This window comes from Ambystoma mexicanum, chromosome 5p, assembly GCF_040938575.1.
Source record: "Ambystoma mexicanum isolate Mex_15411 chromosome 5p, UKY_AmexF1_1, whole genome shotgun sequence".
Taxonomy (NCBI): Eukaryota; Metazoa; Chordata; class Amphibia; order Caudata; family Ambystomatidae; genus Ambystoma; species Ambystoma mexicanum.
Genome location: NC_090930.1, coordinates 919,102,450 through 919,123,712, shown reverse-complemented (window position 1 = coordinate 919,123,712; position 21,263 = coordinate 919,102,450).

Sequence of the window (21,263 nt, the reverse complement as noted above, 5' to 3'; positions counted from 1 at the left end):
TTAAGAAATATAATTGAAAATACATCCAGGCTATTTGCGCCCATGTACCCTTCCTAAAAATAAATGACAACAATAATGCAAAGTCACTTCAAAACTCTTGAGTTTTTGAAAAAAAAACTCTTATATTGGTCTGTTTTCCAGAATAGTAAGGCGTGCCTCATTTTGTATGTTCTTACACACAGTGTTTAGTGACTAAGAAGAATGGGCCGTTTTAGAGCATGCTGAAGGGAGCACATTAGAAGGTGAGTTAAGGTGTGTGATATAACTGCTGAATCCATATGCATGCATTAGTAATGGCCGAACCCCAAACCCCTCACCCATAATGATAGGCTCACAACTTGTTTCAAGTGTTGGCAATAAAAAGGCTGTAGGATTTTATTGTACAGATATGGGTTATGACAATAACAATATCACATATCATGATGGTATCATACTTTTGGGCACCGGGTCCTGAGGTTAACCCCTCGGACCCGTGCCGCCTTCTTGTGTCCCACGACTTGTTGTGGGCACCGTACAGTGCCTTGTACTTCTTTTTGTTCTTCTCCCCTTTTGTAGGGTGGGTGGGTTCTGTGGTAAAGAAGCAAGAAGATTTGGAAGACACTGAGTAAACAGTGAACCTCCTGTTTGCTTGGGTCCCCGTTCAGGGTCCACAAACAGATTGTGTTTACTCTGAGCATGCTGCTCTCATTTATAGGACCCAGGGAGGCCCTGGGTCTTTGTTGTGTATGTGGTGGAGGCCGCTGTTGTCGCAGCCCCCGGCCGGATAGCCGACTGTCTGACCCCCTGCTGGGGGCAGAGCTTTGAACCTGGGCCCTGCCTGATTGTTGTTTCCTTATGGCGCTTAGCACCTTGCTGTTTGGAGGAAGGGTGCGATGACTGTTCGCACCTTACCCTTCCGTGGCTTTTGTGCTGCCGAGAATGCGTGTCTCCGTAGCTGGGGGGAAGAGAGGAGCAGGCGCAGGGGGTTGGGGCTGCCCCTCTCCCAGCTGCCGATGGTAACAGCAGTTACCCTGCCTCGCTTGTGGGATGCCCATGCAGCATTGCCCATAACTGCTGAACCCATATGCATGCATTAGTAATGGCCGAACCCCAAACCCCTCAACCATAATCATAGGCTCACAACTTGTTTCAAGTGTTGGCAATAAAAAGGGCATAGGATTTTATTGTACAGATATGGGTTATGACAATAACGATATCACATATCATGATGGTATCATACTTTTGGGCACCGGGTCCTGAGGTTACCCCCTCGGACCCGTGCCGCCACACACGGGCAGGTTCCCGGCTGACTGTGTTCCCCCAAGAGTATGCCCTTGAGACAGCCCCTGTGAGCAAGAGTTGTATTGGTTTCCCAGAAAGAAATGCTCCATGCCCTGGCTAGACAGATGGGTGCCGTCATCGAGAAAAAGGTCTGGGTTGCCTAGTGTAATGGCTGGGTGTTTTATGAAACCCAGTCCTCTTGTCATACAGAATCTCTCTATCGTCCAGTTCAGTTATCTTCTGGATATGTCTATAGATTTGTAGCAGTTGGCCCCTAGCCATTTCTTTCTTGGTAAGATGGCTGAGAAGTATATTTCCGTCCCCCTCCAGTTGTGTGAAATGCCTGCTAGGGAGGAGCAGATTTCTTCGTATAGGATGCTTCTAGCTGTGTTAACTAGGTCGTTGCCCCCTAGATGGATGATCAAAAATTCTGATGGGTCCATGTATGCCGCCAGTTCTGCTAGTGTTTCTTGGACATCAGCCCAGCGTAGGCCTCTGTATCCCCACCATGAAGTAATGGTGTTTCTGAAAGGTGGCCCTTCTTTGGTCTCTTCTGCCCAAGTGCCTGTCCTGAAAACGAATGAGTGGCCAACTATCCATGCTGATCGTAGTGTGGTCCTCGATTCGCTTGTTGTTTCTGTGGTGGTGGGAGGTGGGGAAAAGAAAGAAAATTTTAGGGCAGTAGGCTATATCAATTTTGGTCTGATATATCTTTTATAACAGTCTGACCTTCATCCCCCTTTGTTTTCGAGTAGTTGCGGTGCTAAACCTCCTTGCCATGCTGCAGTGGCGGCACCTATCCTGAAGGAATGAGTGCCGAATTGTTTGGGATCCCACCCTGCTCTGCTGATTGCTTTTATCAGCACTCCTTTAAATTGGTAGCGGCTTAGGGCCGATGCATCCTTGTGGATTAAAAAACTCCCCCCTACTTTGGGTCGTTGCGCGTAATAGAGGTTGGTGATGCAAACCGGGCAGTTTGTTGCTTCATCGATGCAACAAATATTGATGGTTCTTTTTGCACCCATTTTCGACTGTTGCATTTCTATGTTAACACTCTCTTGCCGCACCCTGATTTCCATGATGCCCAGGCTGTTTGTGGCCTTGGTGCTGGAAGCGATGAGTTCTCCCACCCGGAAAGCCCCGAAGTAGGCTAGGAAAAAAGCTGTTTTAAATAATGTTATCTCCTATGGGTGCCAACATATGGCTTACAAATGTCTTGCTATCTGCACCAGTTTGCTGAAATCAAGGGGTCGGCGGGTCGCCACTTGTGGAACCTCTATTCTGCGCCATCCCTTCATTGAGTAAGAGATAAGGGTGTTCTGGGTGGGGTCTGAATCGCCCCAAATTTTTGTAAAGTATGAAATTGCCACAAGGTGTCTTTTTGCCCAATACCTTTTGAAACCTTGTTCCCAGGCCCATTTTAAAAATACTTCTATATCTTTAATCGTTATAAGTTCTACGTGGTTTACACCTGTGGCCTTAAATACTGTTTGCAAACACTTACTGTACTGCGCTGCAGTGGTGCTTGCCACCGCCCTCTCTGCCATCTCTGTTAGGAAGCCTGTGAGGTTGTTGGCACCCGTTGTTGATGTGCCTGATTCTTGTTGGGTATCCCGGCCTGGGCTCTCTGGCGCTGGCGTTGATGCCACTGTGTTGCTCGCACCTCTTTTAGAGGTGCCTGCTTTGTATTGGTCATCCCGGCCTGCACTCTCTGGTGCTGGCGTTTATGCTGATGTGTTGTTGGCACCCGTTTTAGAGGTGCCTGGTTTTCGTTGGGCATCCCGGCCTGTGCTCTCTGGCGTTGACGTTGATGCCGTTATTCTTGTCTTCACATTATTGTCCAGCATTCTGCTGGTATTGGCGTCATCTGTTCTTGGGCGTGCGGCGCTAGCTCTCGAAATCTTGTCCACTGGAAACGAGATAAGGCATCAGCAATGTTGTTATCTGCCCCTGAAATGTGCTTCGCTTTGAGTACAACGTTTACTTGTAGTGTGACTGTTGTAATGGCTCGTAATACTTTTAGTACTAGAGGGCATTTCGTAGACCTTCTGTTTATGGAGCCCACTACAGCCATGTTATCGCACCAGATCAAAAGTTCCGTATTCGCTAGTCGCCTGCCCCAGATGTGTAATGTTAGCCTGATGGGGAATATTTCTAGTAGGGTGATGTTTCTTGTCCACCCTGCTGTTTGACATGAATTGGGCCAGTGTCCTGCCACCCATTCAGAGTCTAGTATGGCTCCAAACCCCTTGCTCCCAGCTGCGTCGGTGTATAGGACCCTGTTTGACCAGGTATTTAAAGTCGTTCGCCAAAGTAAAACCCCGTTGAAATCTCTGAGGAATTTCCCCCATGTTTCCAGGTCTTGTTTCACCTCTATGCCTAGCCGGATATGCAAGTGTGGTTTGGTGAGTGATTTGATTTTGAACTCCAAGCTTCTGGCAAATATCCTTCCTTGAGGTATTATTTTGGATGCGAAATTGAGGCTGCCTGCTAAGGATTGTATTTCCTTTACAGTCCCCTTTTCTCTCATTATCAGGTTTTGTATTTTTGCCAGGAGTTCTGATATTGTTGTTTTTGGGGATTCTGCAGAGTCCCTTTGCTGAGTCTATTTCGATGACCAGAAAAATTATGTTTGTGTCTGGTTTGGTGTTTTTTTCCTACGCTAGGGGAACTCCCCACTGTGCGGCCATGTGCTCGAGTTTTGCTAAAGCCCGGCTGCATTCCTCGGAGTTTGGTGGCCTTATGACCATGAAATCGTCTAGGTAGTGCACTATTGTTGTCCCTGGTCTCTGTTTTAGGAAAGCCCATTGAAAAAAGGAACTGAATTGTTCAAATAGTGCACAGGATACTGCGCACCCCATGGGGAGGCATCTATCTACGTAGAATTTGTTGTTTAAAGTGAACCCTAGCCACTGCTGTGACTCTGGGTGGACTGGCAAGAGTCTGAAAGCAGATTCGATGTCTAGCTTGGCCATCAAAGCGTTTCTGCCGCACTCTTGTATGAGCCTTACCGCCTCTTGAAAATGCGTGTAAGATACCGCGGATTCTGAATGTGGGATGCCGTCATTTAAAGACTGGCCTTTAGGGTAGGAGAGGTGATGAATTAGTCTCATTTTTCCGGGTTCGTTTTTGGGGACCAGGCCTAGTGGAGATATTAAATAGTCTTTTAAAGGCATGAAGTCCCAGGGACCTGCTACCCTTCCCAGTTGCAGTTCTTTCTTGATTTTGGTTTCTACTATCTGGGGGTTGTCCCTGGCTGATTTTAGGTTCATTGGGATGTATTGCGACCCAGTGCCCTTAAAAGGGATGAAAAAACCTTTGGTGAAACCCTGCCATAGTAAACTGCTTGTTTCCCTGTCTGGGTAGCTGTTTAAGGCATCCCTTAAATTGCCCGGATTGATGGGCGTTCGTCCTGGTTCTAAAATTGGGATATCATTCTTTCTTGGCTGGTAATCTGGTGCAGTTGCTTGGTGCATGGCCGCTGTTGCAGTTTGTGCAGGCATGTTTGTACCAGCATTCTTTGCCCCATGTACACTGGTTTTTCCCAAAATGTCTGCATGGGATGTTGGATTTGACAGCCTGCTGTTTGTTCTGTCTGTGGGCATTATTTTTAGCCGCCCAAGGCTGGTTCCTCCGAAAGGGCTGCTCCCCTTTTTTGGATTTATCATTGTCATGGGATTTGCTTACTTGGGGATTTTTGCTATTTTGGAAGAAGACTGCATGGTATCTTCTTCCTGGGGAGGTTCGGCGGGTGTATAAATCGTACTGGACTTCATCCCACTCAATGGCCGGCCTTTCTTACATGCTCCTCCTAAATCTAATGTCGTATGTAAGCCATGTCTTCCCCCTCTGTGTTACTTTTACTTCCCTTATTTTATCAACGTATGCCCAGATCTTCCTGCCATCCAAGGGGAATTTTTCTTCGTATATTGTTGTTAAGATGGCAAAGGCCTGTAACCAGTTGTCCCAGTTTTGTTCGACCTGGGCGTTTCTGGCAATAGCTTTTTCTTCTATTTTTTTGGGGTCTCTGAAAGCGTCTTTCCCTTTGCGCTGGGCTTCGATTAGGGAAAACATTTCTATAAATTATTTGGCCCATATGGCTTCTTTGATTGTGGTATCAATGTTCCATGCCAGGCATCTTTTGTATCTATTTAATATCTCTGTTTGGAAGGATTTCATTTTTTGGTCTAATTGTGCATTACTGATTGTTACAATGTCAGTTGTATTGCTGCCGGGTGTCCCTGCCGCTCCCTTGTTGTCTGTGCCTGGGGTTGTCCATGCTTTTAGGGCACCTGTTGGATCAGTTGCTGGAGTTGTGGAGGCTGTTGTATTTATAGCTGTCGGCGCTATTGGCAACTGCTGTGCCTTTTGTGGCGGGATTGCTATAGGTGGTGTTACGGGTGGGTTGACAACCGTTATTGTAGGTTCTATTGCGGTGGTGTGGTTTGAGGCCCCAGGTTCCCTTGTGGGCGGTGTCTGTTTCCTCCTTATTTCTACCATTCGATGCTGTAATTCCGCTAAATTCTCGCATATTTTTGACAATTTTTTGGTACATTTTCTGGCGCCTTTGGATATTTGTCTCCTTTTTAATGGTGCAGAAAACTCCTGCTGGCTGGGTGGGCTTGTAATTCCTTCCCTGGGTAGGCCGTACATGTTTTTCTCTAACCCGTGCCCATCCGTAGTGCTCTGCCGCTTCAATGGCTGCTAGCAATTGTGGTGATTTGGGCTTCTGCGCCGGTGTTGGGGGTGCCTGTGTTTTCTGTTTGGGCCCCATGTTTTTCTATGCCTGCTATAGGAAAAAGAAAAAGGGGGTTTTATCCGTTGTTATCGGTGAGTTCTTTGTGCCTGTTCTATTTGTTGCCGTGGTGGGTAACTGTTGACTGGTGCCTTCTTGCCCGGGTTCAGATTTACTGGATTTAAATTGGTTTCGCTTTGAGGTCGCCCTACAATATTACAGAAATGATTTTAAATCTGCAGTCTTTGGTCCCGCCGCGCTTGGAACTCTGTTCGCTAGCTCTGCGTGGCTGTAAAGCAAAGACAGGTTCCCAAGATGGCTGTGACTCTACCCGAGTTTAAAACTGCCTTGTGTTATCTTGCCCCGTCTGCCTTATAACGCGGGGGTTCCGGTCCACTGTAATAAAACTTCCAGACATAAATGTCTATTTATCCTCCCTCGTAGCCCCAGCGCGGTGGCTCACCTTAAAGTGCTGAATCGGAATCCATCCACGCCGTGCTATTCGTGTGCCGCATCTCCTTCATTTGTACTGGTTTTGGGGATGATTCCGCAGCACGCGTCTTTGTTTGTTTTGTTTTGGACATGCTCGCCGCTCGCTTTTCGTTCTATGCCGAAACATTTTGAAGTTGACAGCGTCCACGCTGGCCATTCGGTTGCCGCTTCTTCCTTCGTTAAAGCTGTATTGCAAATGCTTTGAACAGTACAATGTTCGGGAAGGAAAAAGACACTGCGATGTACAGCGAACTTCAAGAATTGCTTGGGTCCCCGTTCAGGGTCCACAAACAGATTGTGTTTACTCTGAGCATGCTGCTCTCATTTATAGGACCCAGGGAGGCCCTGGGTCTTTGTTGTGTATGTGGTGGGGGCCGCTGTTGTCGCAGCCCCTAGCCAGATAGCCGACTGTCTGACCCCCTGGTGGAGGCAGATCTTTGAACCTGGGCCCTGCCTGATGGTTGTTTCCTTATGGCGCTTAGCACCTTGCTCTTTGGAGGAAGGGTGCGATGACTGTTCGCACCTTACCCTTCCGTGGCTTTTGTGCTGCCGAGACTGTGTGTCTCCGTAACTGGGGGGAAGGAGAGGAGAAGGCACGGGGGGTTGGGGCTGCCTATCTCCCAGCTGCCGATGGTAACAGCAGTTACCCTGCCTCGCTTGTGGGATGCCCATGCAGCATTGCCCAGAGTCGCTTGCGCCCCAGGCCGTGTTGACTCAGTTTGAACACTACACTGACCAATGTCCTGCACCGTTTTACACATGTAATCATGTAAGGCGGTGTCAACTATTTAAAAGGACTCATGTTTGAGTAATAACTATAATTTCATTAGCTCAAATTTGCATATATAATGGAATCTTGTGTAAAATTGGCCATTGGGTCGATTATTGATTCGTGGTATTTTGCTTTTCTCCCCCATTTTTTTATTCTTGTTGTTTATTTCTCTTCTGTTTTCTCCTGCTCTTACTCTCATTTATGCGTTTTAAATTTCGGTTGGAGCAAAAATAATCATGTGTTAAACAATGTGCATTTTGATTTAATTGTATGTGTAATTAATGGACATAGAAAATGTGTGGTTTTATTACTTAATTTTTTTGTTTTGGACATATAATTTGCAATAATGGTAACGATTTTATAACCGACAATGGGGTGTGATAATTTTGCAACAAGTATTGTTGTAACTCATTGTGTGAGGCAGCCCTGAGGAAAGGCCAGAGGTGGCCGAAATACAGTATTTTTAGGTGGATGATCAAAAAGGTTTAGTGACCTGTAACATTCCGCAGGTCAATTTTAGACGTGAAATCTACGGTCCTCACCAGTACACTGTCCTCCAGTGGACTCACTTCTCCACCCCCAGCGCCCCACCCTGCACGAACGGTTATCACCTTTTTCCATTCCCTTTGAGGGAGCAGTGGAAGAAGAATAAAGGTTCACTATGCCCCAAAGCCATATGGGATCCAGGATGGCAATAGGATATGATAGATGTCAATGTGGGGGATGGCAATAGCCTGCCCTCTCTCAGCGCCCTAATGATCTACCGGGTACGTTCTAAAAGTTCATGGGACTCAAACCACGCAAAATATGGGTGGTTTGCCTTTTCCAGAAACTAGCCTGCTAACCGCTAGCGGGATATACAAAGCATACCTCTGATACTTTCCAGAAAGCATAGTACTGAGGACAGTCATGAGTGACCACCAATGAACTGGACTCTGGCTGTAGAGCTGTAGGTTGATGGAGTGAGTATTGTATGTTAGGTTAGGTTGCTAGGTGATTTCCATGAAGCACAAAGTTTGTCATTTACTTGGCTTCTTGGAGCTTTCTTTTACATCTGTGGGCAACACACGGTTATTTTGAGTTGTGCTGACCTAGTGTAGATTCCATGGTGAAGCAGTGTCGCTGCTTTAAGAACTTTTAGAACCACATGCAATTCAGGCCTGGCCTCATGACAAAGGTCACCTGGAGTGTGACAGGAATACCCAGATGTAGGTTTTACCTGCGCCTGTGCCTAGAATACCAAGGTACACCTCACTGATGATGCTCGGGGATGATGAAACATGTCTGGGCTGCGTGTGGACTCATGCAGGACAAGATATGACCTAGCAATTTTTTCAGGATTGTTTCTTTTGTGGTGGGACTGACTTGCATATGGTTTTTGCCCTCTGTAGTGGATCAGCAAGCTAAAAATCATTGGTGGTTTCGAGATTCACCTTATCAATGTCAAGTACCTTTAATAACTACTTACAGTGAAGTTTATTGTGCCAAACGCCACACAAGAATGTATGTAATGCAATTTCAAATACATGATCACGTGTAGCATGTTTTGCCAAAGGTGCACTACATTTTTTTGAAAGAAAATGTGGAAGATAGAGAGAGAGAATTAGAAAGAGACAATGACAGATAGAGAGAGAGAGAGAGAGAGAGAGAGAGAGAGAGAGAGGGGCCATAGGCCATGTGTTGTTGGGGGCGTGTTTCGATGGGTGAGCTGAGCGAAATGTGCGGAAAATGCGTTTTTTTCCCCACATTTCAGACTTTGCGGGGGTGTCTGGGTAATAAATTCTCGGCCGATTTGCCCAAATCGAACATCTGTGGATTCCCACGGGTGTCCTCTTTTCAGAAAATGCATGGGGTTTCCTGTTTTCCTTGGTGGCTTGGACAGCCGAGGCCCACATCTGTATGGTGTGCCAGTCGGCAGAGAGTCTGAAATTCCGGTCTGAAAACAGACTTGGGGTTACTTGTGTTTTAGGCTTTCCCCTTGGCGCCCAGGTAGGTGCACCCACACATGTGATGTACCATTTTCATCGGAACACCTGTGGGAACGCGGGACGGTAGGCCATGTTTTATTGGGGGCGTGTTTTGATGGGTGAGCCGAGCAAAATGTGCAGAAAATGCATTTATTTTCCCACATTTCGGACTTTGCGGGGGTGTCTTGGTAATAAATTCTGGGGCGATTTGCCCAAATCGTACCTCTGCGGATTCCCACGGCTGTCCTCTTTTGGGAAATGCATGGGGTTCCCTGTTTTCCTTGGTGGCTTGGACACCAGAGGCCCATATCTTTATGGTGTGCCGGTCGGCAGAGAGTCTGAAATTCCGGTCTGAAAACAGACCTGGGGTTACTTGTGTTTTAGGCTTTCCCCGTGGCGCCCAGTGAGGTGCACCCACACATGTGAGGTACCATTTTCATCGGGACACCTGTGGGAACGTGGGACAGTAGGCCATGTGTTGTTGGGACGTGTTTCGATGGGTGAGACGAGCGAAATTTACGGAAAATGCATTTTTTTCCCACATTTCAGACTTTGCGGGAGTGTCTGGGTAATAAATTCTGGGGTGATTTGCCCAAATTTCACCTCTGCGGATTCCCACGGGTGTCCTCTTTTCAGAAATGCATGGGGTTCCCTGTTTTCCTTGGTGGCTTGGACAACCGAGGCCCATATCTGTATGGTGTGCCGGTAGGCAGAGAGTCTGAAATTCCGGTCTGAAAACAGACTTGGGGTTACTTGTGTTTTAGGCTTTCCCCTTGGCGCCCAGGTAGGTGCACCCACACATGTGAGGTACCGTTTTCATCGAGACACCGGTGGGAACGCGGGACAGAGGGCCGCGTGTTGTTGGGGGCGTGTTTTGATGGGTGAGCCGAGCGAAATGTGCGGAAAATGCGTTTTTTTCCCCACATTTCAGACTTTGCGGGGGTGTCTGGGTCATAAATTCTAGGGCGATTTGCACAAATCGTACCTCTGCGGATTCCCACGGGTTCCCTTTTCGGAAATGCATGGGGTTCCCTGTTTTCCTTGGTGGCTTGGACACCCGAGGCCCATATCTGTATGGTGTGCCGGTCGGCAGAGTGTCTGAAATTCTTTTCTGAAAACAGACTTGGGGTTACTTGTGTTTTAGGCTTTCCCCTTAGCACCCAGGTAGGTGCACCCACACATGTGAGGTACCGTTTTCATCTGTACACCTGTGGGAACGTGGGACGGTAGGCCATGTGTTGTTGGGGGCGTGTTTCGATGGGTGAGCTGAGCATAATGTGCGGAAAATGAGTTTTTTCCCCACATTTCGGACTTTGCGGGGGTGTCTGGGTACTAAATTATGGGGCGATTTGCCCAAATCATACCTCTGCGGATTCCAACTGGTGTCCTCGTTTCGGAAATGCATGGGGTTTCCTGTTCTCCTTGGTTGCTTGGACACCCGAGGCCCATATCTGTATGGTGTGCCGGTCGGCAGAGAGTCTGAAATTCCGGTCTGAAAACAGACCTGGGGTTACTTGTGTTTTAGGCTTTCCCAGTGGCGCCCAGTGAGGTGCACCCACACATGTGTGGTACCATTTTCATCGGGACACCTGTGGGAACGTGGGACGGTAGGCCATGTGTTGTTGGGTGAGCCGAGCGAAATGTGCGGAAAATGAATTTTTTTCCCACATTTCGGACTTTGCGGGGGTGTCTGGGTACTAAATTCTGGGGCGATTTGCCCAAATCATACCTCTGCGGATTCCCACTGGTGTCCTCTTTTCGGAAATGCATGGGGTTCCCTGTTCTCCTTGGTGGCTTGGATACCCGAGGCCCATATCTGTATGGTGTGCCGGTCGGCAGAGAGTCTGAAATTCCGGTCTGAAAACAGACCTGGGGTTACTTGTGTTTTAGGCTTTCCCCGTGGCGCCCAGTGAGGTGCACCCACACATGTGAGGTAACATTTTCATCGGGACACCTGTAGGCCATGTGTTGTTGGGTGAGCCAAGCGAAATGTGCGGAAAATGCATTTTTTTCCCACATTTCGGACTTTGCGGGGGTGTCTGGGTACTAAATTCTGGGGCGATTTGCCCAAATCGTACCTCTGCGGATTCCCACGGTTGTCCTCTTTTCAGAAATTCATGGGGTTCCCTGGTTTCCCTGGTGGCTTGGACACTCAAGGCCCATATCTGTATGGTGTGCCGGTCGGCAGAGAGTCTGAAATTCCGGTCTGAAAACAGACTTGGGGTTACTTGTGTTTTAGGCATTCCCCTTGGCGCTCACGTAGGTGCAACCACACATGTGAGGTACCGTTTTCATCGGGACACCTGTGAGAACGTGAGACGGTAGGCCAAGTGTTGTTGGGGGCGTGTTCCGATGGGTGAGCCGAGCGAAATGTGCGGAAAATGCATTTTTTTCCCCACATTTTGGACTTTGTGGGGGTGTCTGGGTAATAAATTGTGGGGCGATTTGCCCAAATCATACCTCTGCAGATTCCCACTGGTGTCCTCTTTTCAGAAATGCATGGGGTTCCCTGTTTTCCTTGGTGGCTTGGACACCCGAGGCCCATATCTGTATGGTTTGCCGGTCGGCAGAGAATCTGAAATTCCGGTCTGAAAACAGACTTGGGGTTACTTGTGTTTTAGGCTTTCCCATTGGCGCGCAGGTAAGTGCACCCACACATGTGAGGTACCGTTTTCATCGGGACACCTGTGAGAACGTGGGACGGTAGGCCATGTGTTGTTGGGTGAGCCGAGCGAAATGTGTGGAAAATGCTTTTTTTTCCCCACATTTCAGAATTTGTGGGAGCGTCTGGGTAATAAATTCTGGGGCGATTTGCCCAAATTGAACCTCTGTGGATTCCCACGGGTGTCCTCTTTTCGGAAATGCATGAGGTTCCCTGTTTTCCTAGGTGGCTCGGACACCCAAGGCCCATATCTGTATGGTTTGCCGGTCGGCAGAGAGTCTGAAATTCCGGTCTGAAAACACACTTGGGGTTATTTGTGTTTTAGGCTTTCCCCGTGGCGCCCAGTGAGGTGCACCCACACATGTGAGGTACCATTTTCATCGGGACACCTGTGGGAACGTGGGACGGTAGGCCATGTGTTGTTGGGTGAGCCGAGCGAAATGTGCGGAAAATGCATTTTTTTCCCACATTTCGGACTTTGCGGGGGTGTCTGGGTACTAAATTCTGTGGCGATTTGCCCAAATCGTAACTCTACGGATTCCCACCGTTGTCCTCTTTTCGGAAATGCATGGGGTTCCCTGTTTTCCCTGGTGGCTTAAACACTCAAGGCCCATATCTGTATGGTGTGCCGGTCGGCAGAGAGTCTGAAATTCCGGTCTGAAAACAGACTTGGCGTTACTTGTGTTTTAGGCTTTCCCCTTGGTGCCCAGGTAGGTGCACCCACACATGTGAGGTACCGTTTTCATCGGGACACCTGTGAGAACGTGGGACGGTAGGCCATGTGTCATTGGGGACGTGTTTTGATGGGTGAGCCGAGCGAAATGTGCGGAAAATGTGTTTTTTTTCCCACATTTTGGACTTTGCGGGGGTGTCTGGGTAATAAATGCTGGGGCGATTTGCCCAAATCGTACCTCTGCGGATTCCCACAGGTGTCCTCTTTTCAGAAATGCATGGGGTTCCCTGTTTTCCTTGGTGGCTTGGACACCCGAGGCCCATATCTTTATGGTGTGCCGGTCGGCAGAGAGACTGAAATTCCTGTCTGAAAACAGACTTGGGGTTATTTGTGTTTTAGGCTTTCCCCGTGGCGCCCAGTGAGGTGCACCCACACATGTGAGGTACCGTTTTCATCGGGACACATGTGAGAACGTGGGACGGAAGGCCATGTATTGTTGGGTCCGTGTTTTGATGGGTGAGCCGAGCGAAATGTGTGGAAAATGCGTTTTTTTCCCCACATTTCGGAATTTGCGGAGGTGTCTGGGTAATAAATTCTGGGGCGATTTGCCCAAATCGTAACTCTGCGGATTCCCACCGGTGTCCTCTTTTCGGAAATGCATGGGGTTCCCTGTTTTCCCTGGTGGCTTGGACACTCAAGGCCCATATCTGTATGGTGTGCCGGTCGGCAGAGAGTCTGAAATTCCGGTCTGAAAACAGACTTGGGGTTACTTGTGTTTTAGGCTTTCCCCTTGGCGCCCAGGTAGGTGCAACCATACATGTGAGGTACCGTTTTCATCGGGACACCTGTGAGAATGTGGGACAGTAGGCCAAGTGTTGTTGGGGGCGTGTTCCGATGGGTGAGCCGAGCGAAATATGCGTAAAATGCATTTTTTACCCCACATTTTGGACTTTGCGGGGGTGTCTGCGTAATAAATTCTGGGGCGATTTGCCCAAATGGAACCTCTGCGAATTCCCACATGGGTGTCCTCTTTTCGGAAATGCATGAGGTTCCCTGTTTTCCTTGGTGGCTTGGACACCCAAGGCCCATATCTGTATGGTTTTCCGGTCGGCAGAGAGTCTCAAATTCCGGTCTGAAAACACACTTGGGGTTATTTGTGTTTTAGGCTTTCCCCGTGGCGCCCAGTGAGGTGCACCCACACATGTGAGGTACCATTTTCATCGAGACACCTGTGGGAATGTGGGACGGTAGGCCATGTGTTGTTGGATGAGCCGAGCGAAATGTGCGGAAAATGCATTTTTTTCCCACATTTCGGACTTTGCGGGGGTGTCTGGGTACTAAATTCTGGGGCGATTTGCCCAAATCGTAACTCTGCGGATTCCCACCGTTGTCCTCTTTTCGGAAATGCATGGGGTTCCCTGTTTTCCCTGGTGGCTTGGACACTCAAGGCCCATATCTGTATGGTGTGCCGGTCGACAGAGAGTCTGAAATTCCGGTCTGAAAACAGACTTGGGGTTACTTGTGTTTTAGGCTTTCCCCTTGGTGCCCAGGTAGGTGCACCCACACATGTGAGGTACCGTTTTCATCGGGACACCTGTGAGAACGTGGGACGGTAGGCCATGTGTCATTGGGGGCGTGTTTTGATGGGTGAGCCGAGCGAAATGTGCGGAAAATGTGTTTTTTTTCCCACATTTCGGACTTTGCGGGGGTGTCTGGGTAATAAATTCTGGGGCGATTTGTCCAAATCGTACCTCTGCGGATTCCCACAGGTGTCCTCTTTTCCGAAATGCATGGGGTTCCCTGTTTTCCTTGGTGGCTTGCACACCCGAGGCCCATATCTTTATGGTGTGCCGGTCGGCAGAGAGTCTGAAATTCCTGTCTGAAAATAGACTTGGGGTTATTTGTGTTTTAGGCTTTCCCCGTGGCGCGCAGTGAGGTGCACCCACACATGTGAGGTACCGTTTTCATCGGGACACCTTTGAGAACGCGGGACAGAAGGCCATGTATTGTTGGGTCCGTGTTTCGTCGGGTGAGCCGAGCGAAATGTGTGGAAAATGCGTTTTTTTCCCCACATTTCGGAATTTGCGGGGGTGTCTGGGTAATAAATTCTGGGGCGATTTGCCCAAATCGAACCTCTGCGGATTCCCACGGGTGTCCTCTTTTCGGAAATGCATGAGGTTCCCTGTTTGCCTTGGTGGCTTGGACACCCATGGCCCATATCTGAATGGTTTGCCGGTCTGCAGAGAGTCTGAAATTCCGGTCTGAAAACAGATTTGGGGTTATTTGTGTTTTAGGCTTTCCCCTTGACGCCCAGGTTGGTGCACCCAAACATTTGAGGTACCGTTTTCATTGGGAAACTTGTGGGAACGCGGAACGGTACGCCATGTGTGGTTTGGGCGTGTTTTGATGGGTGAGCCGAGCGAAATGTGCGGAAAATGCGTTTTTTTTCCCACATTTCGGATTTGCGAGGGTGTCTGGGTAATAAATTCTGGGCCGATTTGCCCAAATTGAACCTCTGTGTATTCCCACAGGTGTCCTCTTTTCGGAAATGCATGGGGTTCCCTGTTTTCCTTGGTGGCTTGGACACCCGAGGCCCACATCTGTATGGTGTGCCGGTCGGCAGAGAGTCTGAAATTACGGTCTGAAAACAGACTTGGGGTTACTTGTGTTTTAGGCTTTCCCCTTTGACGCCCAGGTAGGTGCACCCACACATATGAGGTACCGTTTTCATCAGGACACTTGTGGGAACGGGGAACGGTAGGCCATGTGTTGTTGGGGGCGTGTTCCGATGGGTGAGCCGAGCGAAATATGCGGAACATGCATTTTTTACCCCACATTTTGGACTTTGCGGGGGTGTCTGGGTAATAAATTCTGGGGCGATTTGCCCAAAACATACCTCTGCGGATTCCCATTGGTGTCCTCTTTTCAGAAATGCATGGGGTTCCCTGTTTTCCTTGGTGGCTTGGACACCCGAGGCCCATATCTGTATGGTGTGCCGGTCGGCAGAGAGTGTGAAATTCCGGTCTGAAAACAGACTTGGGGTTACTTGTGTTTTAGGTTTCCCATTGGCGCCCAGGTAGGTGCACCCACACATGTGAGATACCGTTTTCATCGGGACACCTGTGAGAACGCGGGACGGTAGGCCATGTATTGTTGGGTCTGTGTTTCGATGGGTGAGCCGAGCGAAATATGTTGAAAATGCATTTTTTTCCACATATTTCAGAATTTGCAGGGGTGTCTGGGTAATAAATTCTGGGGCGATTTATCCAAATCGAACCTCTGCGGATTCCCACGGGTGTCCTCTTTTCGGAAATGCATGAGGTTCTCTGTTTTCCTTGGTAGGTTGGACACCCATGGCCCATATCTGTATGGTTTGCCGGTCGGCAGAGAGTCTGAAATTCCGGTCTGAAAACAGATTTGGGGTTATTTGTGTTTTAGGCTTTCCCCTTGACGCCCAGGTTGGTGCACCCAAACATTTGAGGTACCGTTTTCATCAGGAAACTTGTGGGAACGCGGAACGGTACGCCATGTGTGGTTTGGGCGTGTTTTGATGGGTGAGCCGAGCGAAATGTGCGGAAAATGCGTTCTTTTCCCACATTTCGGACTTTGCGGGGGTGTCTGGGTAATAAATTCTGGGCCGATTTGCCCAAATTGAACCTCTGTGTATTCCCACGGGTGTCCTCTTTTCGGAAATGCATGGGGTTCCCTGTTTTCCTTGGTGGCTTGGACACCCGAGGCCCACATCTGTATGGTGTGCCGGTCGGCAGAGAGTCTGAAATTTCGGTCTGAAAACAGACTTGGGGTTACTTGTGTTTTAGGCTTTCCCCTTTGGCGCCCAGGTAGGTGCACCCACACATCTGAGGTACCATTTTCATCGGGACACCTGTGGGAACGCGGGACCATAGGCCATGTGTTGTTGGGGGCGTGTTTTGATGGGTGAGCCGAGCGAAATGTGCGGAAAATGCGTTTTTTTCCCGACATTTGGGACTTTGCGGGGGTGTCTGGGTAATAAATTCTGGGGCGATTTGCCCAAATCGTACCTCTGCGGATTCGCACGGGTGTCCTCTTTTCGGAAATGCATGGGGTTCCCTGTTTTCCTTGGTGGCTTGGACACCCGAGGCCCACATCTGTATGGTGTGCCGGTCGGCAGAGAGTCTGAAATTCTGGTCTGAAAACAGACTTGGGGTTACTTGTGTTTTAGGCTTTCCCCTTGGTGCCCAGGTAGGTGCATCCACACATGTGAGGTACCATTTTCATCAGGACACCCGTTGGAACACGGGGCGGTAGGCCATGTGTCATTGGGGTCGTGTTTCGATGGATGAGCCGAGCAAAATGTGTGGAAAATGTGTTTTTTTTCCCACATTTCGGATTTGCGGGGGTGTCTGAGTAATAAATTCTGGGGCGTATTGCCCAAATCGTAACTCTGCGGATTCCCACCGTTGTCCTCTTTTCGGTAATGCATGGGGTTCCCTGTTTTCCCTGGTGGCTTGGACACTCAAGGCCCATATCTGTATGGTGTGCCGGTCGGCAGAAAGTCTGAAATTCCGGTCTGAAAACAGACTTGGGGTTACTTGTGTTTTAGGCTTTCCCCTTGGTGCCCAGGTAGGTGCACCCACACATGTGAGGTACCGTTTTGATCGGGACACCTGTGAGAACATGGGACAGTAGGCCATGTGTCATTGGGGGCGTGTTTTGATGGGTGAGCCGAGCGAAATGTGCGGAAAATGTGTTTTTTTTCCCACATTTCGGACTTTGCGGGCGTGTCTGGGTAATAAATTCTGGGGCGATTTGCCCAAATCGTACCTCTGCGGATTCCCACAGGTGTCCTCTTTTCAGAAATGCATGGGGTTCCCTGTTTTCCTTGGTGGCTTGGACACCCGAGGCCCATATCTTTATGGTGTGCCGGTCGGCAGAGAGTCTGAAATTCCTGTCTGAAAACAGACTTGGGGTTATTTGTGTTTTAGGCTTTCCCCGTGGCGCCCAGTGAGGTGCACCCACACATGTGAGGTACCGTTTTCATCGGGACACCTGTGAGAACGCGGGACGGTAGGCCATGTATTGTTGGGTCCGTGTTTCGATGGGTGAGCCGAGCGAAATGTGTGGAAAATGTGTTTTTTTCCCCCACATTTCGGAATATGCGGGGGTCTCTGGGTAATAAATTCTGGGGCGATTTGCCCAAATCGTAACTCTGCGGATTCCCACCGTTGTCCTCTTTTCGGAAATGCATGGGGTTCCCTGTTTTCCCTGGTGGCTTGGACATTCAAGGCCCATATCTGTGCCGGTCGGCAGAGAGTCTGAAATTCCGGTCTGAAAACAGACTTGGGGTTACTTGTGTTTTAGGCTTTCCCCTTGGTGCCCAGGTAGGTGCACCCACACATGTGAGGTACCGTTTTCATCGGGACACCTGTGAGAACGTGGGACGGTAGGCCATGTGTCATTGGGGGCGTGTTTCGATGGGTGAGCCGAGCGAAATGTGCGGAAAATGTGTTTTTTTCCCCACATTTCGGACTTTGCAGGGGTGTCTGGGTAATAAATTCTGGGGCGATTTGCCCAAATCGTACCTCTGCGGATTCCCACAGGTGTCCTCTTTTCAGAAATGCATGGGGTTCCCTGTTCTCCTTTGTGGCTTGGACACCCGAGGCCCATATCTGTATGGTGTGCCGGTCGGCAGAGAGTCTGAAATTCCGGTCTGAAAACAGACCTGGGGTTACTTTTGTTTTAGGCTTTCCCCGTGGCACCCAGTGAGGTGCACCCACACATGTGAGGTACCATTTTCATCGGGACACATGTGGGAACGTGGGACGGTAGGCTATGTGTTGTTGGGTGAGCCGAGCGAAATGTGCGGAAAATGAATTTTTTCCCACATTTCGGACTTTGCGGGGGTGTCTGGGTACTAAATTCTGCGGCGATTTGCCCAAATCGTACCTCTGCGGATTCCCACGGTTGTCCTCTTTTCGGAAATGCATGGGGTTCCCTGTTTTCCCTGGTGGCTTGGACACTCAAGGCCCATATCTGTATGGTGTGCCTTTCGGCAGAGAGTCTAAATTCCGGTCTGAAAACAGACTTGGGGTTACTTGTGTTTTAGGCTTTCCCCTTGGCGCTCAGGTAGGTGCAACCACACATGTGAGGTAACATTTTCATCGGGACACCTGTGAGAATGTGGGACGGTAGGCCAAGTGTTGTTGGGGGCGTGTTCCGATGGGTGAGCCGAGCGAAATGTGTTGAAAAAGCATTTTTTTCCCCATATTTTGGAATTTGCAGGGGTGTCTGGGTAATAAATTCTGGGGCGATTTGCCCAAATCGAACCTCTGCGGATTCTCAAGGGTGTCCTCTTTTCGGAAATGCATGATGTTCCCTGTTTTCCTTGGTGGCTTGGACACCCATGGCCCATATCTGTATGGTTTTCCGGTCGGCAGAGAGTCTAAAATTCCGGTCTGAAAACAGACTTGGGGTTATTTGTGTTTTACGCTTTCCCCTTGACGCCCAGGTTGGTGCACCCAAACATTTGAGGTACCGTTTTCATCGGGAAACTTGTGGGAACGCGGAACGGTAGGCCATGTGTGGTTTGGGCGTGTTTTGATGGGTGAGCCGAGCGAAATGTGCGGAAAATGCGTTTTTTTCCCCACATTTCGGACTTTGCGGGGGTGTCTGGGTAATACATTCTGGGCCGATTTGCCCAAATTGAACCTCTGTGGATTCCCACCGGTGTCCTCTTTTTGGAAATGCATGGGGTTCCCTGTTTTCCTTGGTGGCTTGGACACCCGAGGCCCACATCTGTATGGTGTGCCGGTCGACCGAGAGTCTGAAATTCCGGTCTGAAAACAGACTTGGGGTTACTTGTGTTTTAGGCTTTCCCCTTGGTGCCCAGGTAGGTGCACCCACACATGTGAGGTACCGTTTTCATCGGGACACTTGTGGGAACGGGGAACGGTAGGCCATGTGTTGTTGGGGGCGTGTTTCGATGGGTGAGCCGGAGCGAAATGTGCCGAAAATGCGTTTTTTTCCCCACATTTCGGACTTTGCGGGGGTCTCTGGGTAATACATTCTGGGGCTATTTGCCCAAATCGTACTTCTGCGGATTCCCACAGGTGTCTTCTTTTCAGAAATGCATGGGGTTCCCTGTTTTCCTTGATGGCTTGGACACCCGAGGCCCATATCTTTATGGTGTGCCAGTCGGCAGATAGTCTGAAATTCCTGTCTGAAAACAGACTTGGGGTTACTTGTGTTTTAGGCTTTCCCCTTGGCGCCCAGGTAGGTGCACCCACTGATGTGAGGTACCGTTTTCATCGGGACACCTGTGGGAACGCTGGACGGTAGGCCGTGTGTTATTGGGGGCATGTTTCACTGGGTGAGCCGAGCGAAATGTGCGGAAAATGTGTTTTTTTCCCAACATTTGGGACTTTGCGGGGGTGTCTGGGTAATAACTTCTGGGGCGATTTGCCCAAATCGTACCTCTGCGGATTCGCACGGGTGTCCTCTTTTCGGAAATGCATGGGGTTCCCTGTTTTCCTTGGTGGCTTGGACACCCGAGGCCCACATCTGTATGGTGTGCCGGTCGGCAGAGAGTCTGAAATTCTGGTCTGAAAACAGACTTGGGGTTATTTGTATTTTAGGCTTTCCCCTTGGTGCCCAGGTAGGTGTATCCACACATGTGAGGTAACATTTTCATCGGGACACCCGTTGGGACACGGGGCGGTAGGCCATGTGTCATTGGGGGCGTGTTTCGATGGATGAGCCGATCAAAATGTGCGGAAAATGTGTTTTTTTTCCCACATTTCGGATTTGCGGGGGTGTCTGGGTAATAAATTCTGGGGCAATTTGCCCAAATCGTACCTCTGTGGATTACCACGGGTGTCCTCTTTTCGGAAATGCATGAGGTTCCCTGTTTTCCTTGGTGGCTTGGACACCCAAAGCCCATATATGTATGGGTGGCGGTCGGCAGAGAGTCTGAAATTCCGGTCTGAAAACAGACTTGGGGTTACTTGTGTTTTACGCTTTCCCCTTGGCGCCCAGGTAGGAGCAACCACACATGTGAGGTACCGTTTTCATCGGGACACCTGTGGGAACGTGGGACGGTAGGCCAAGTGTTGTTGAGGGCGTGTTACGATGGGTGAGCCGAGCGAAATATGCCGAAAATGCATTTATTTTCCCACATTTCGGATTTTGCGGGGATGTCTAGGTAATACATTCTGGGCCAATTTTCCCAAATCGAACCTCTGTGGATTCCCACGGGTGTCCTCTTTTCAGAAATGCACAGGGTTCCCTGTTTTCCTTAGTGGCTCGGACACCCGAGGCCCACATCTGTATGGTGTGCCGGTTGGCAGAGAGTCTGAAATTCCGGTCTGCAAACAGACTTTGGGTTACTTGTGTTTTAGGCTTTAGCCTTGGCGCCCAGGTAGGTGCAACCAAACATTTGAGGTACCGTTTTCGTCGGGACACTTTTGGGAACGCGGGACCATAGGCCATGTGTTGTTGGGGGCATGTTTCGATGGGTGAGCCGAGCGAAATGTGCGAAAAATGCATTTTTTTCCCCACATTTCGGAATTTGCGGGGGGTGTCTGGGTAATAAATTCTGGGCCGATTTGCCCAAATCGAAACTCTGTGGATTCCCACGGTTGTCCTCCTTTCAGAAATGCATGAGGTTCCCTGTTTTCCTTGGTGGCTTGGACACCCAAGGCCCATATCTGTATTGTTTGCCGGTC